Genomic DNA, 15,621 nt, shown 5'->3' with positions numbered 1-15,621 from the left:
AGTATATAATACATATAAAATGCAAAATGTTTATCAGCAAGGCTCCCAGTCAAAAACTGGAGCTGCTGACATCAGCCTGCTGGACTGCCGTGTCCCGGTGCCCCGGACACCTTGAATGACCGCGATGGGAAAGGCCTGAGGAGACTGAACTTCACTCAGCACTGGCCGAGGGGCTATTTCCCATAAGCCACCCAGACCCAGCCCCATCCCTGTATGCCAAAACCCCAGCCAAAGCCCCACCCACACTCGGCTCATCCCCTTCACCCCAAGACTGAGCCAGATGGTCTTCAGGCCAGATTTCCTTCCCTGCAGCTCCTTATCTCAGAACGCTCTAGCCCCCAGGACTTTCTCTCAGTCCGGGCAGTAGGGACTTGCAATTCACACGAACTGGAATCCAAATTCCCCACGTTCTCACAGTGAGGAAAATGCTTACATAAATATATCTGCTCTAACCGAATTTTCCCACAGGGACACTTCCTGTTGGGAGCACAGGTCAAGATTAACCTGCTTCAGAACGACGGAGTAAAGCAAATGGTGGTTAACACAGGTAGAGAAATAAAGGAAGCAACATTTGTAGGTCATCATCTTACTTGATCCTAATTACCATCCGAAGGAAGGTCTCATTATCCCCATTCAGCAGATGAGAAAACCGAGGCTCAGAAAGGCCAAGGGACTCGCCTGAGGCCATTCAGCCTGTCAGCGGGCAGCCAGAGCTCACCTCCAGCCAGGCGGGCCTGGCTCCAACACCTGGAGGTTTTCCATCTTGGCTGGCGCCTCACAGCCATCATCTGAAAACAATTAACCCGCCTCATCCGCTTCCGAGGCGACAGAAACTCTCACGAGTGCGGAGATGCGCGAGCTTTAGCTGTGGTTTCCAACACATAGGCACTAAATGGATTGCTATTCTGGGATAATCGTGTAAATAACGAAGTAAGCCACTTCCTTCAACAAATAAACCCAGAAGACTCAATTTAACCACAACAGATACAATAATAGAGTCGAATCCCAGGTCAATTTAGCCCCCCCCCCCACCTCTTTTTCTTCTGCCCTGACTCATCCCCCCTGTGAATGTGAAACAAAACACACTCGCTCTCTCCGGCAGCAGCATCAGGCATCCATGTACCATGCGAGCATCCCTGGTTCACTGGAAAGCAGTTCTGTCTGCATCCACACTAGGAACAGCCCCAACCCCCAATATAAGTCCTGCCGTCTCTGCTGTACCCAATCACCCAGCAAACAACGCTGTAATCAGTGCTGAAGGCTGGACACCACTGAAGGGAAGCCTTGCTAAACAGCTGCTGACCCGCTATCTTGTTTACTCAGGAGCTGATGGAAAAGTTTCCACTGGAGTTCGTGTTTGCCTCTTTATTACAAACACAAACAGCTCCTAAGCCCCGTTCTTAAATCCTGCCAGTCCTCCGGAGGGGATATACCCTCCCAGCTGGAGGGTAAACTGATCTACTCAGTCTGCCTGGCTGGGCACCCACCACCCCTGAGGAATTGCAGACATTTCTGCGATAGCTGATTCTAAAGCACAGAGAGGTTAGGTAACTTGCCCACAGTCACACAGCAAGCGGCAAAGTGGGGTTTATACACAGGTGGTGAGCACGTCATCACTCACTGTACTCCTGTCTGCTCAGAGGCAGACATGCACAGGACCCAGAGCGTCAGGGACAGTACTGGTTTTTTCTGCTTTTTTTATGTTTAAATTCACCCAACTTACTCTTTTCTAACACAGTCACTGAACAGAAGCTCCAGCAAACCCAGAGCGAAGCTTATTCAAACATCTTTTAAAAATGCAATTATTTCCCAGAGAAAAAGAGATGTCAGCTGACTCCATATTAGTATAAATTGCCACCCCCTGCCCCGCCCCCAGCTTTGCCCCACAATGCCCGGCGGCAGCACGGAAGGAATGCATGGTCTGGCTGCAGAGAAGGGAGGAAGGGGATGTAGGAACAGAGCATTACGTGAAGGCTGGTGTGGGGGTGGGGGGCAGCGCCCAAACAGAGTTTTAGCAGAGTCTGCAGGGAAGGAAATGGAAGAAGAAACAGATGAAAGAAGACCTGGCTTCAAGATTTGGCTCAAGACTGGTCAGAACTCTACCCAGAGAAGTCGGGGGGCAATTCTCCTGATTCATGAGGTCCCGTTATTAGGCCCCCCAATTCCAACCAGTCCTCTCTGAACTTTAGAGAGGCTGCAGTTTGAACCAATTCTGGATGCAGGGGTGGGGCAGGGGGCTAACTTCCCAAAGATCGAGGCTCCCCTTCCAGTGTGGAGTTGCTCTGGAAAACTGGCCCCTGAGGACTCTTTCAGCCAGACCACAAGTGCCATGTGTCATTTGTCCCCAAGTGCTTCAGAAGCGGTGTGTCTCCTCAACACTCTCACCTGCCTCAGGGGCGTGGAAGCCACCCGGGGGAGCTGGCAGAGCCGATGTGGAAGCAGCTGGGGCCCTGCATCACCACCCGGAAGACTCCCAGCTGAACATTCCCCCTAGATTGTTGTGGGAGTGAGAGGTAACCTTCTCCTAGGGGTGCTGCAGAGGTCTGGGGGCTCCTCTGTTACTGCTGTGACTTCCTTCCTAACCAGCCTTCAGAGGAATAACATTTTCTGATCTTTCAAGCACGTGATCAGTCCCGAAGCACCCACCTCTATTAGCCGATCACGGTGTGTGGACACATCTAGGTGACGTGAAGGGCTGGCTGTTCTTCATGGCTGCCTCCAGGGGTGCACACTCGGGAAGGGAACGAGGGTAGACTCCCGATATGCAACTCTGTGTATTTCAGGACCATCCCAATTAGGAAGTGGATGACCACACTCGGTAAAAGTTGTGACCACACTTAGTGCTCAATAATCCTGCCTGGCTCACACAGGCATTTTCAGAAGGCAGGGTAACCAATTTTATGTCTTGCTTATGACATACGGTTTGCTTATTCCAGCGAACATCAGTCTTGTTCAACAGCTTTATCCTTGTACCTCGCAACAAGAGTAAGGATGACAAACATTATCTGAAGGCCACAATCAGCAAACTATAAAGTGCTGAGATGTGTGGAACAGATCCATCCCATCGCTCTTATCAGTCCAAGGAAACCAGGCAAGGGGCCTGGATGAATTTGCATGTTTTTGTGGGCATTGCTTTTAGAGGAAAACAGAATGAGTTCTGTCATTAGCAGGTGTATCTGAGCTTTGTCTGGTCTACACCCCAGGAGAAGGTGGGAGCGTTGCGGGGGAGGGGCACGAACATATCAGTCCCCACAGACAGGGCTGAGGTGCCTCTCTGCTTCCCACGCTTCATACCCGCCAACCATCTGCCTGGCTGTGCGGACACACATCCTGGGGAACTGCAGAGTTAGCAGCAACTCAGAAAGGGCACAGAGAGGTTCGGCAACTTGCCCAAGGTCACACACACAGCACAGGGTGCATTTGGGATGTGAACCCAGGCCGCCTGGGTGTTGAACACGATCTCTCTGATGCTATATACCTATCACTGTGTAACAGTGCTCAGGGGGATAGCCGTCCAGAGCACCGCCCTTTGCGGGCTTTCCATGACTCTCCCAGGCACATGGAGGTGTCCTTCTAGAAAGTCCTTCTGCCTCTCACACACAGATCCACTCTGGCCACTGTCACACTGCACTGCGATTGTTCCTCTTTCAGGCCATTCAGCCCACAGGGTGCCTAGAACTGGAAAAAGGTGGCCCTTTCTCAAGACATTTTGCTCCCACCTACTGGAATACTGTCATAACAGAGTCAAATCAACAACGCCTATGATTGGAATGGCGCCCTCTAGGGGTGCACAGGGCATGGCCCGCACAGCTGTGGACGGTGATCTCTTAGCTTAGACCTTAAGCATAGATTCCTTGAGGACAGCATTTTATTTTTCTGTTTGGCTCCAACAGCTCCTAGCAGTGTCAGGCACTCAATGGGGGTGCAATAATCTTTTTTTAATTTTTATTTATTTTTACAGAGAGGAAAAGGGAGGGAGAAAGGGAGAGAAACTTCAATCGGCCACCTGTGGTAGGTGCCCCAACCTGGGGACCTGCAACCCAGGCACGTGCCCTGGCCAGGAGTCTAACCTTTTGCTTTGCAGGACGACACCCAACCAAATGAGCCACACCGGTCAGGGCGCAATAATAACGGTAAGAGGTAGGTAATTTCCGACTTTTCCTTCTGAGACCATGAGATGAAGCTGTAGTCTCTTCACTGTTTCCTCCTGCTCCTGGGGAAGCAGGAGGGCGATGCCGCTGGTAGGACTGCCTCCTGCTAGGAAGTGAGTACTTTTTAAAACAATCCTTTCCATTCCATTTCCCAATGCCTGCTCTGGAGTGGGAACCAGCAAAAAGCACCAATGAGATCTATGATTTGTTTCCTTCCTTAAGCCAATAAACTCTTTAAACCTCCTTGTTTACACCAGGCATCAAGAGTGTTGTCAAAAGCTTTTTCTAACTTGCATTTGCAAAGTCTGCGTCTCCCCCTAAAGAGCGATGCCTGCAGAAATAAACCAGAAAAGGCAACGATAAACAGGGTACCCACGTTCTCAGGTTGCTCTTAGGCTTGCCAGATGAAACCAGCTGAATTAACTTCTTATCTTCACAGCGAATTGCGACGTGGTCTCTTGTAGGTGATTATGTGCTCAGTTACACTCATTTCAATACTTCCACTAGGAGGGAGGGGTAGTCCTAAGGAACTTGGGTTCAAAACCACAAGCAAAAGGTGCCACAATGCTGTGTGGCCCAAAGGAGGTGACTGCAGCCAGAGCTTCCCAGTCAAGCCCCCCTGAGCCTCCTCTTCCCTGGTTTACCTGTCCTCTGAGCAGGTGGATGTCCCCCAACTCTGAGCCAACGCCCAAGTCTTTCCCAGTTTATCGAGGTTCCATAATTACAGATCATTAACAGAACTGCACCTGTTCCAACACACTGGTACTTTATTTAGAACTGCGCTCTACCCGCTCCTCCCCTCCCAGACCGCCAGCATCCACAGCTCAAACAAGGCAAGTCCTCCTTCTCTGCAAAGCTTTCTGTGGGCTACGTTCAACTCTCCTCTCCAACTACCTTTGCAATTCACAAATTTCACTGCAACGGTCTTAATTAACTGACGGGATAAAAACTCTCCCTGGGAGAATGTGCTGGGGGTACCAAGGGAACAGATGACCAGCCCCTGCAAAGCCCTGGTGGCCAGCTGAGCTCCAGCCCCCATCTCCCCAGTGTAACGGCAGAAGGAAGTGACTAAAGACTCCTCAAGGATTCACAGCTGCTCCCAGAAGGCAATGCGATAGCTTTCTATGGAAACACGGGGCAACACTTAACTTAAAAGCCCAAACATGAAACACTGATTCTTTCTCAGTTAACACCTTGTACATGAAAAGTAACGGTAACATCATGTTATTTTCTATCCAAATGTTGTGAAAACCCAGCTGCCTTCTCCTCATTTCTTTGATATATTTGTCTTACCTCTTCTTCTTGGAGAAAAGAAACATCAGAACTGGCTGCTGCTACAGATCGGAGCTGTGGGTGCCCGCCGTGCCAGACGGAAACTCTTCATCCCTCTCTGCCTAGTAGATGTCAAAATCAAGGTGAGACCCAGCTGCATAAGCAAGTTTGTGGCAATTTAAACCCCACAGGGGGACATTTTTAACTCAGTGTGCCTGAAATTAACAACAAGTTATTTTCAGAGAACCGGGGTCTAGATAACTCTGTACAGGACTGAAAATGCATTTGAAGATCAATTGAGCCTGAGTACATTCGCAGGGCTCTCCCCATGCATTTCATGAGTCCGCAGGCATTTAAATGTTGTCCAACAAGACTCAGCAGGATTCGGTTAAGATTGTTCATTAAGACCCTGGATCTCACTGGAATCCCCCTGATGGGGGTCACTCGATCATCCGCAAACCCTGTACAGTTACCAAGCACATCACATGGTTTTTGCCCGTGAGGATTTCATCACAGGGAAGCAGTCACTGAGTAAGAAAGGCCACGCTGCAGGAAAGACAAGTGTCCCTTCCATGGCAACCCCATCTAGCGTAGCTGTCTTCTCTCAATGATGATTCTCTGCACCTTGGTCAGCCCAGCGTGCCCAACGCTACAGCAATGCCCCTTCCACCTTGGCTGGCATCACAGGGCTGTGTATGTGTGAGCCCACAAGTTGGATAGATGTGAGGGGACCTATCCCAGCTGCCCCGGGCTGCTAGGGGTCCTGGGAAGCAAGGGACCAAGGCTCACAGGCTGTTAGGAAAGCTTCAGGAAGGAGGAGGAGATGCCAATGAGATTGGGCCCGGAGGCTGGCCATATTCTTGCCCCTTCCTTCTTCCATCTCCACCAGTCCTACCTGACTTTCTTCCTCAGTGGTTCTCACATGCCCACTTCTGCTGCACTCGGTGCAAAGCTTGCTGCCAGCCTCCCATGTTAGCCCTGCTGTGGTTGTGCCAGGCCATTCCTCAGAGGCCCTCGGTGGCCCCTACAGTCCCGGGGATGAGGCCACCCTCAGTGTGGCACTGGATCATCCCTCTGTTGCCAACTGGCTTCCAACTACCAGTTCACCAACCACAATGACTCATCTGAATGTTTATATCAACTGAAGTATGCAAATACCAGGGATATTTAAAAAACAGAAACGAGGCCTAGTTGGGCTGTGTGTCCCCCTGCTGGCCCAGCCCTGAGCTGGGGCCCAGGGTGCAGGGGCTGTGATGGAGGAGGTGTGGATGCGGCCCCTATTCAGGGTTTGGTCCCTCGTCCCCTATTTTTGTTGCATGGCTGGTCCTCAGAGAGGAGCTGTGAGGGCTCAGGCTGGGCTCCCTCGGACCTGCGTAAAGTTTTCTGACTCAGGACCATGATGGAATCAAATCTGACTTGTTCTATGAATTCCAAGTATCAGTATATCATTGGCTTCTACTTTCAGGGTAAGAAACATAATATAGGTAGGCAAAGGCTCACTACCAGATGGGCTCTTACTTTTACGAAACCCCAACTTGCAATGCTAGACAATCACAAACAGCACATTTGGAGACGTCCTCGTTCCTTCTGAAACGGGGCCCTGCCTGGACAATTCCAGCCTCACCAGCGGGTGTCTTCGAGGGCCCTGCACTCCAGCCTGACCACTGTCCTGCACGCAGGCTCCGGCCACTCTCTCCTCCACACTTCGCTCACATCCTCCCTCCCCTTGGCCAATTTAAATCCTCCTGGAGCACAGACTGTCCCCTCCTCCAGGACACTTGGGCCACTACTCTCAGGCAGACTGTCTCCCTCCTTCCGGGACAGGAGAAAGGACACTAGGCTGGGCGTGAAGGAAGCTGCATCCGGTTCATCACATACTTGTTTTCAAGCCGCACACAGACACCCAAATAGTTCCAGGCCAAGATCGATCAATCGGCCACAGATGGTCGCTCCACAGGGTGACTCAGGGTCTCCTTCCAACGCCACCCAGCTGGGAGAAGCCAAGCAGGAGCAGGAGGAGCTGGGCACGGAGGGAGGCTAATGTCCCGTGGGATCCTGAGAACAGACACCTCTGCATTCCAAAGACAAATTTCCAAATTGCAGATTCCCCAACTGAGATATACAGGGTCCAGCAGAAGTAACGCCCACTCAGGTGTGGTTGGTAGGGTAATTATGTGGGTGTAATAATTTAGAGTTTTAATTTGAACATTCCACCTAAAATGTCATATGGTGTGCTTGAGTGTAATATTGTTATTACCAGAATTACATGCTTATGATTTTGTCATAAAAGATTTTGTAATAAAAAAGGGGCTTTAGCCCTAGTTGGTGTGGTTCAGTGGATTGAGCACCGGCCTGCGAACCAAAGGGTCACCAGTTTGATTCCCAGTCAGGGTACATGTCTGGGTTCTGGGCCAGGTCCCCAGTAGGGGGCGGGCAAGAGGCAACCACGCATTGATGTTTCTCTCCCTCCTTTCCCCTCTCTGTAAAAAGTAAATAATATCTTTAAAAAGAAACCACTTTTTTAAAAAAAAAACAGCTTTATTTGTGTCATACCCTGTATTCCACACCATCCTCCAACCTCAGAGCCACTGGAGCAGCTGGAGGGAGTTACCACTGCAAAGGGGGCAGAGCGTTTCCTCTTTCCCATCATGCTTCTCTAGATGAGACTTCCTAAGTCATCAACACTCAGAGATCAAGGACATGTAGTCTCTCTCCTGCAGTTTCTTCCCAAAGCAAAAATGCTGTCGGTGCCCTCCCGGCAGGAACCAGAAGCTTGTCCATACCAGAATCTCTGGAGATGGAGCCCCATCACCCACGTGTTAGAGTGAGCCTCTGATTTTCATCCATTAGTCGGTCAAAAGAGCGTGCGTGGGAGGGTGGGGAGCGCCAGCGCAGAGGGCCAGACGGATTCAGGAAGTGGTCTGAGTGCCCCCAATAGAGCTGTCGACACGGCATCACCAGACCGCCGCACAAACAAGAAAGGTTCCGACCACCGGTGAACAGGGACATGAAAAGGTCGAACCCGAAATCATGCGCACCCCGCCGGGAACCAGCCCCACCGCGGGTCCAGAGCTCCCAATGCCCCAGAAGTAAATGGACTGTTACAACAAAACAGGTTTTAAAATAGACCCTGAGTCGCAGGGTGACACAGAAAGTCACATTCCTGCACTGGGTCCCCATTCCCTTCCGTGTGAGTTCTGCACCCTGGTGTTTGGTCAGGAGCACAGGTTCCCACGCCTTTCCTTTTTCTGTTTATCTTACATCGTGGCCCACAGAGAAGGGGCAGGAGCACCTGGGGCTCGCCTGCCTCATCAGTGCCCACTTCCCAGGGCACAAAGGACTCGTGATGAAGACGGAGCATCACTCCACAGCAAGGGGGGAAGGCGGGGAGGATGGCAGGGGTATGATTCTTTCAAATGAAAATACACACAAGTCTAACTACTGGCCAATGAAAATCCCAATCCCGCAGATGTGGCTAACGCTTACCCCGTGATGCAGACAAACCCCGTCAAACTGAACTGGCAGTGAAGCCATGCTACCGGTGATCTGCTTATAAACGCAAAGCAAGGCTAGCAGCAATTAAAAACGGGGGCCATCTTCCTGGAGACAGGAAGCAGCGGGGGTAGTCTGTAAGCACGCTTCCTCCAGGTCAAAAAAAGGCCAACCCTCTACACAGGTAGGGGTGCAGCCAGAACTACTTCTTACAGAGCCCTGAATTAGGGCCCGCAAATTCTAGAAACACTAATTTTTGTTTACAAGTAAAAAGCCTTAGCAAAGCAACCTATGACCCGAGTAGCTAGCTCCGGTCATAGTAACCCTTAGCAATGCCTGCAAATAAAGTTTTTGGAGCTAGTTGTAGGTGCATCGTTGTCCACAAGAAGCAAGGAGAGTTTTGTTCCGTCTGGGGTTTTGACTGGACCCGGCCCGTCAGGAGGCCCACTAAGTGGCCAGTGAAGCCACAGTCCCTGGGCTCCAAATTGCCAGCTGCAGAGAACTTTGCATCTCTGCATTGTTCGGGGTGGGAAGGATGGCTTCTACTCACGCCAATACGGTACAGCCAAGATTAACCTTTAACCCACCACACCCCGGTCCCCCAGCCCCCACCCCCAGTGAGGCAAAGACATGGGCCCACATTTTCTCACCGGTTATAGAGAGACCAGGATGACAATTTATAAACCTATGTTTGGTCAAGGTCAAAACTTGACCACCTTACCCATCCTAGAGGCCACTCAGACTCTTCCCCCGCTACCGACATCCCTTCGTCTTTTCCTGTCCCCACCAGTCACTTGCACGGTCTGGCATCTAACTGGGGCATTACCCCACAGCTCAGGCATCACAGCATCTCTGAATTGGTGCCCTGCCTTCTTTGCGTGGAGGAGGCTGGGAAATTTGTCCTAACGCAGAAGTGTCTGCAATGATGGAGTATAATTTACTTTCTTTCCCAACCCACTCATCACTTAAAATGTAACGACATTCACAGAGAATGTGGAAATGGGACTGCTGATAACTTACTCGATGTGCATATTAAGTGGCTATTTATGGTTCAGAGTAGTTTTAAAAGTTATATGAAGAATAATCTGAATTTCTACTGAAATAACATCACTTGATCTGAGTGTCCTTAATGATCGTTTTTGAACAAAATTTTTTATAGGATTACAGTAAAAATAACTCTACCATTACAATCGCAATTTCTCATCTGAGTCGCCATTTTTAACTCCTTGCAGAAGTCTGCATTTAGAAACATTACAGATGAATGCAATTTCCCCAAATGAAGGAAAACATTCTAATTTAGAAAGAGAATGACAAGCACCAAACTGTGAGAATTTAAGAGAAAATTGGGGGTCACAGCATGGCTCCTATTGAGAGCTTGTCTTGGAACTAGACGGAAACCATGCCACTCCCAGCCCAGCCCTACTCCCGACGGCCGGCATTCACGCGGGGCACGCTCCCGGTACCCTGCCTGCTGCAGGAGCTGCTTGGTAATCAGGCGAAGGAGAACGTCAGAAAGTTTTGGAACCTGCAAGCATCACAGATCGTGAGAGACCTCCAGAGGGGGCGCTGCTCACCAAGGGTCAGAGCCTACGAAGGGTGGGAAAGGGAAGGCAGTCCTAAGGGATCGTTTCTCCCTCCTACTCTTTGCTCGAATCCGCACTGACTCGGAGGGCTTTGTGAGTCTGTTGTCGAGGCGACCGGGTGCCCACCACCCCGGCCAAGGCCCTCTTCGGTGGGTGGCTCTGAACATGAACTCAGGCCAAACAGCAGGGCACACAAAGCAACCAATAAACCCTGAATATCCCCCGCTGGACATTCATTGGGAACAAGGCCACTTCCAGCCACCACCTAGAGAGGGGGAGCTGCCCCCAAGCATGTCAGTGAAGGTGCCGTTTGTGACAGACACAAACTGAGCCATCGGGGCCTGGACAGCTGGACGGCAAGTGGCAGGCGAGAGGACATCAGGGAGAAATTGAGCAAGGCTGACAAAAAAAACTACATTTGTGTCTTCTTGCAATGATCCTATAGTTATAAATAAGATAACCAGCCATATATTTTTCAGATCAAGACATGCTCGTTTTCTACACACTAATCTCTAAATCCAGAAATCCGGACCTACCTCTAGAAAATGGTACTACAAAGGGTGTCTGACGATGTTGAAAAAGAAGAATCAATAAAACCAATACGGCAGGAGGGGGGGGTGGGAGAAAGAGCTGTTTGAGAAACTGCCTTCTGGGGTGCCTGTACACAGCCGCAGCTGGCGGCCACGATTCAGCCTGGGCCGGGGGCTGTGTGGGAAGAGTGGGCAGCAGAGAGAATGTGGAGCTGGGGTCTCACATAGAGACAGAGCCACAAGTGGAAGGAGCCTGGGCCCCTGAATGACCACGTGGAAGGAGCTCCTCCAGCCAGTAACACACCCTGCTACGGAGTGAAAAGCGAGCCTTCACTGCGCTAAGATGCCGAAATATGAGGGTCTACTCTGCTAGCTGGCACCCTATCTGACACTATGCCACCTTCTGGTCAAAGTCAACTCGACGTTCCTAAAATAGTGTCGTTCTTCCTGGCAGGCCTGGTGCCTACGCCACTTCTGTAAAAACCCACATGGGCAGGCGTGTCTGGTGGGACCAGGAAGCTGTATAGAGCCTCCGGGGCAGCCCCCAGCCCCGTCGGGGGCAGAGGACAGAGGACGGCCACAGAGGGTGTTTCGCCAGTTTCCTGACTGTTCTTATCTCAAACCCATTGTGGTGAAGGAACAAAGTTCCAGGAATCATTTTAAGAAAATATTTTGTCAGATCTTAGGGTAAAAATTTACTGGAGAGAGAGCCATGTTTGAACTAGGGGGAGGATGAGGGTAAACTTAAGGCAAAAGCGTTGAGTGTTTAAAAATACCTTAAATGTAACAAAGGCTGACAGGCTGATAGAACTGAGTGGGAGGCAGGAACAGGTCCCTGTTCGGCAGCTGCGGTGCCCTCTCCGCGCCTGGGAAGGTGGGGTGGCGTGGGCGGAGAAATGTTGCTCCCCCAGGACAGAGGGAGGAAACTGTCAACCTGGCTGTGAGGCCAGCGGGGACCGCAGCAGCGGGACACCTCAGGCTGGGAAGTCACAGGCTGAAGGGAAACAGGCACAGCCTGGGAGGAGGGAGGAGGGCGGAGAACTCCGCCAGGGGCTGGGAGAAGAGAAAGCACCAAAATACCTCTGCAGGGGGCCAGCTGGCATCAGACCAACGAGAAGAGGCGAGCTCAGAAACCAGACAAGCCCAGGACAGCTCCAGTTGAAGAGGATGCAGGGAACACAGGAGCCCAAGTGAGGGGACTTTTGAGCAGAAAAGTTCAGGGGCCCAGGGACACAGGAAGTAGGAGCTTGCTAATGAGGCAGTGTGGCCCTGGGGCAGGAGCACCAGCTGAGCACAGGGGAGTGGCTCTGCCACCAGGAGCTGGGAAGAGGCGAGAGTCGACATGTGAGGTCCAGAACCATCATCTGGAACTGGTACCGACACCCTGGATGAGCGAATGGGCAAGGACGCCTCCTCCTTGGTACCAAGGGGTGAACAGGAAGGGCGGCATCCCTGCCCCACCACTACACAACTGTAGATGTTAAGTGGCTTGTGAGCCTAGAGGGAGGGGCCACCCAGGCCACTGGCTAAAGTGCAGCCCTGAGGTCAGATGTCCCTGGGTCAGTGCCCAGGAGCCTTCTTTGAATAAAAGGTCGGAAGTCAGTCATTCGAAACTTCAGAGAACCAAAGAGGACGTGGGACCCCACCTGGCCACCAGCAGCCACAGAGTTCACTCCTGAGTCCTGGAGAAGACTGTCCAGCATGCCAGGGATGCCGCCTCAGCATCTCCTCTACGCCTCAGACCTGAATCTCACACACAGATCCTGCTCAGGTCTCTTGGGGTTACCAAGGCAACAACAGAGGAAAGCAGTACCAGAATGGAGTACCAGGGGGCTGCGAGGGTTGACCCCAGGTGCAGGCAATAAAGGGGTGCTCTGTGTATAAAGAGTTTAAAAATAGCATGATGATTCTTCAAAAGACTAGACACAGAATTACCTTTTGATCCAGCAATTCCAGTTCCGGGAATGTACCCGAGAGAATAGCCAGCAGGGACTGGGAGAGACAGAAATGAACGGATGGAAACAATGTGTGTGCCATGGGGTGTTATTCAGCCTCACAAAGGAGTGACGTTCTGACACGTGCCACAGCAGGGATGGCCCTGAGGACACTGAGCCAAGTGGAATGAGCCCGTCACAAAAAGACAGGGACGGCATGACTCCACTTACATGAGGTCCCCAGAGGAGTCGGATTCCTAGAGCGGGGAAGCAGAACAGAGGCGGCGGGGGCGGCGAGGAGTCAGCGCTCTGTGGGCGTGGGGTTGGGTTTGGGAAGGTGAGAGAGTTCTGCAGGGTGACGACGGCTGCACGCTGCATGCACACACCTAAACACGGTTAAAACTGTGGGTTTTATGTTGTGCATATTTCCCACAATAAAAAGATTAATAAAAATTGGCTCACTTATGGCCACCTCTGGCCAGCAATTTTCAACCACATCAGGGATAATAATGCCCCTCCCTGGAGGCAGGCCACTGCCACCGTGCTGTGCCCTGCCCTCTGCCCCAGTTCCCCACAACTCCCACTGCGGCACATCCTCCCTGAGACCCTGCAGGACAGTTGTGGGGGGGGCTCCTGGAAGTGGGTCTATGAGACCGAAGACAGATTCCCCCAGGGGCCACGGTGAGAGTCAGGCTGCCATAGAAGCCTCTCGAATGTCAAGGTTAAAGTGCAGCATCACAGATGCCTCCCAGAACACATTTTTACAGCGACACAAACCCCCACCCCAAGTCTCCCCTCGGTGGACCGGCTGGAATGTCAACACAAAGAATGAACTGAGCCTCAAGGGCAATGTCACAGGCCAGTGGTCCAGGCCAGGGTCGGGTGATCACCCTGCACTGAGTCCTCATTCGGCTCAGATAATCTGCTTACACATCAAACACAGATTAATAGGAACATCAAACAACCCCTTCCGAAGGATGGGCTCAGGCTGCCGACTGCATTCTTTTCCGACTTTTGCTGGTTGAACTGCCCAGTGTGCATATAAACACTTTTTGGGGGAAGGGGGGGAGGGAGGATGAGGTTGGCTTTAAATAACACTAATTCTGATGAACAGCAGGTACCAGGTACTGTTTGAGAGCTTATCACATGCCAGGAACTGTGCCAAAAGCTACCCTGGTTCACCAAGAACACAGACTCCCAGAGGCAGGGTCTGTCTTGCTCACAGCTGGATCCCAGGCACCCCGCTAGTTGTGCGTACTGGGGACATTGTAAAAGAAAGAAAAATTAAGTGCTTTTTGTGCATTCGGGTCATCTGCACAGCGACCTCGGGAGATAGGTCTGGACCCATTGTACAGCTGAAAAACTCGAGGCAGGAATACAGCTGACTTGCCCAAGGGTACAGGGGTTGAGCCCAGGCCACTGTCTTCCCAACACCACTCGGTGCTTGCCGCGTCATTCCAGGCCACCTGGCCTCCCAAAATACCCTCTCTGATGGAACTAGAAACATCTACCAGAGGGGAAAAGATGAAACCATTATGGGAAAACACCTACTTTTAGGCTCCTAACAATGGAGACTTGGAGTCTGAAAATTCCCCTTCTAAAGGGTCTCACAAGTCTTTTAGATGGTCCCCAACCAGATGGGTAGCTGCCTTGAAGCCACTGGGGACATGGGACCCGAGCACCCGGAGCCCAGTCACCTGGAAGCCCTTCCTCCTTCTCACCTGCTTACCTGAGCTGCCCTGTCTCAGCGGCAGATACCCAGCCCCCTCCCCTGTCCTCACACATCCTGGGAGGTGGAACATTAATTTCAAGAACACAGTGGGCTGGGAGGAAAGGACAAAGGCAGGCAGACACTGTCCTGGAGATACTGCAGCTCAGCCTAACTGGGAGGGAGAGCCGCACCCAGGGCATGTGGTGCCAGCTCGCCTGCCCGTGACAAGGGCCCATGCTGTCCCTAAGCAGCTCTGGGAGCTGGGCTGCCAGGCAGAAGCCCTGTGTGTGCATCTAAATGGGGCTGAGCGGCTTTGCCCTCCAGCCGAGCTTCTGGCCCCTCCTTGGGACGGCACCTACCTACCCTGCAGGCCCCTCCCAGGGACTCTATTAGACACAGCTCCTGGGAGCTGCGAGACTCAGTGCCCCAGCAGAGATGCTAAGAGCTGAGGCACTACCCACGCTGGGCAGGATCGATCAGACGGCGTCTCCAGCAGAAGCGCGGCAGCCCACGCTCGCTAAGCACTTGTTAGGCATGCTCCTGAGTCTCCCATGTTGCCTCCTTTACTGTTCAGATCAGCCTTAAGTCTTAGGAGCTATCCTAATTACAGTATCCCACTGCATTGCCGATGGAAAAAGGGAAGCACAGAGAGGTTCAGTCACTTACCTGAAATCACACAGCTCGCGGGAGCAAGGGCCAGGGTTGACAGCCCGCCAGCATGTCTCACGGAGCTCAGTCTCCTAAATATTGCCCTCCTCTCAGCAGACGGGGGTGGGGGTGGAAGCAGAGAGGAGCCAGACTGTTTCTTTCTTTGCATCCTGCCAGTGGGTCACTTAGTAACCATCCCCCTATAAACAAACTGTCTTCTGAGCTTCAGGGGTTGGAAAATTCCACCCACCATGCCCCCGCTGGCAAGGTTCATGCTCACTGCTGCCCCCATAGTCCTAA

The 15,621-nt window shown here is 51.8% G+C and overlaps 1 protein-coding gene across 3 annotated transcripts in view; it reads right to left on the bottom strand.

Annotated features, from left to right (window-relative positions):
• SLC24A4 (solute carrier family 24 member 4) overlaps nt 1-15,621 on the bottom strand; it is a 135,379-nt gene that overhangs the window by 70,712 nt on the left and 49,046 nt on the right. Inside the window, exon 1 of one of the 3 annotated variants that reach the window (XM_053928570.1) lies at nt 2,647-2,735. The exons of the other annotated variants lie outside the window; for them this stretch is intronic. The gene's annotated coding sequence lies outside the window, so the exon portion shown is untranslated. Of the gene's footprint in view, nt 1-2,646; nt 2,736-15,621 lie in introns of those variants that run through there. 3 annotated transcript variants of the gene reach the window in all.

This window comes from Desmodus rotundus, chromosome 7 (genome assembly GCF_022682495.2).
Source record: "Desmodus rotundus isolate HL8 chromosome 7, HLdesRot8A.1, whole genome shotgun sequence".
Taxonomy (NCBI): domain Eukaryota; kingdom Metazoa; phylum Chordata; class Mammalia; order Chiroptera; family Phyllostomidae; genus Desmodus; species Desmodus rotundus.
This window is presented reverse-complemented; position numbering and strand designations above follow the sequence as displayed.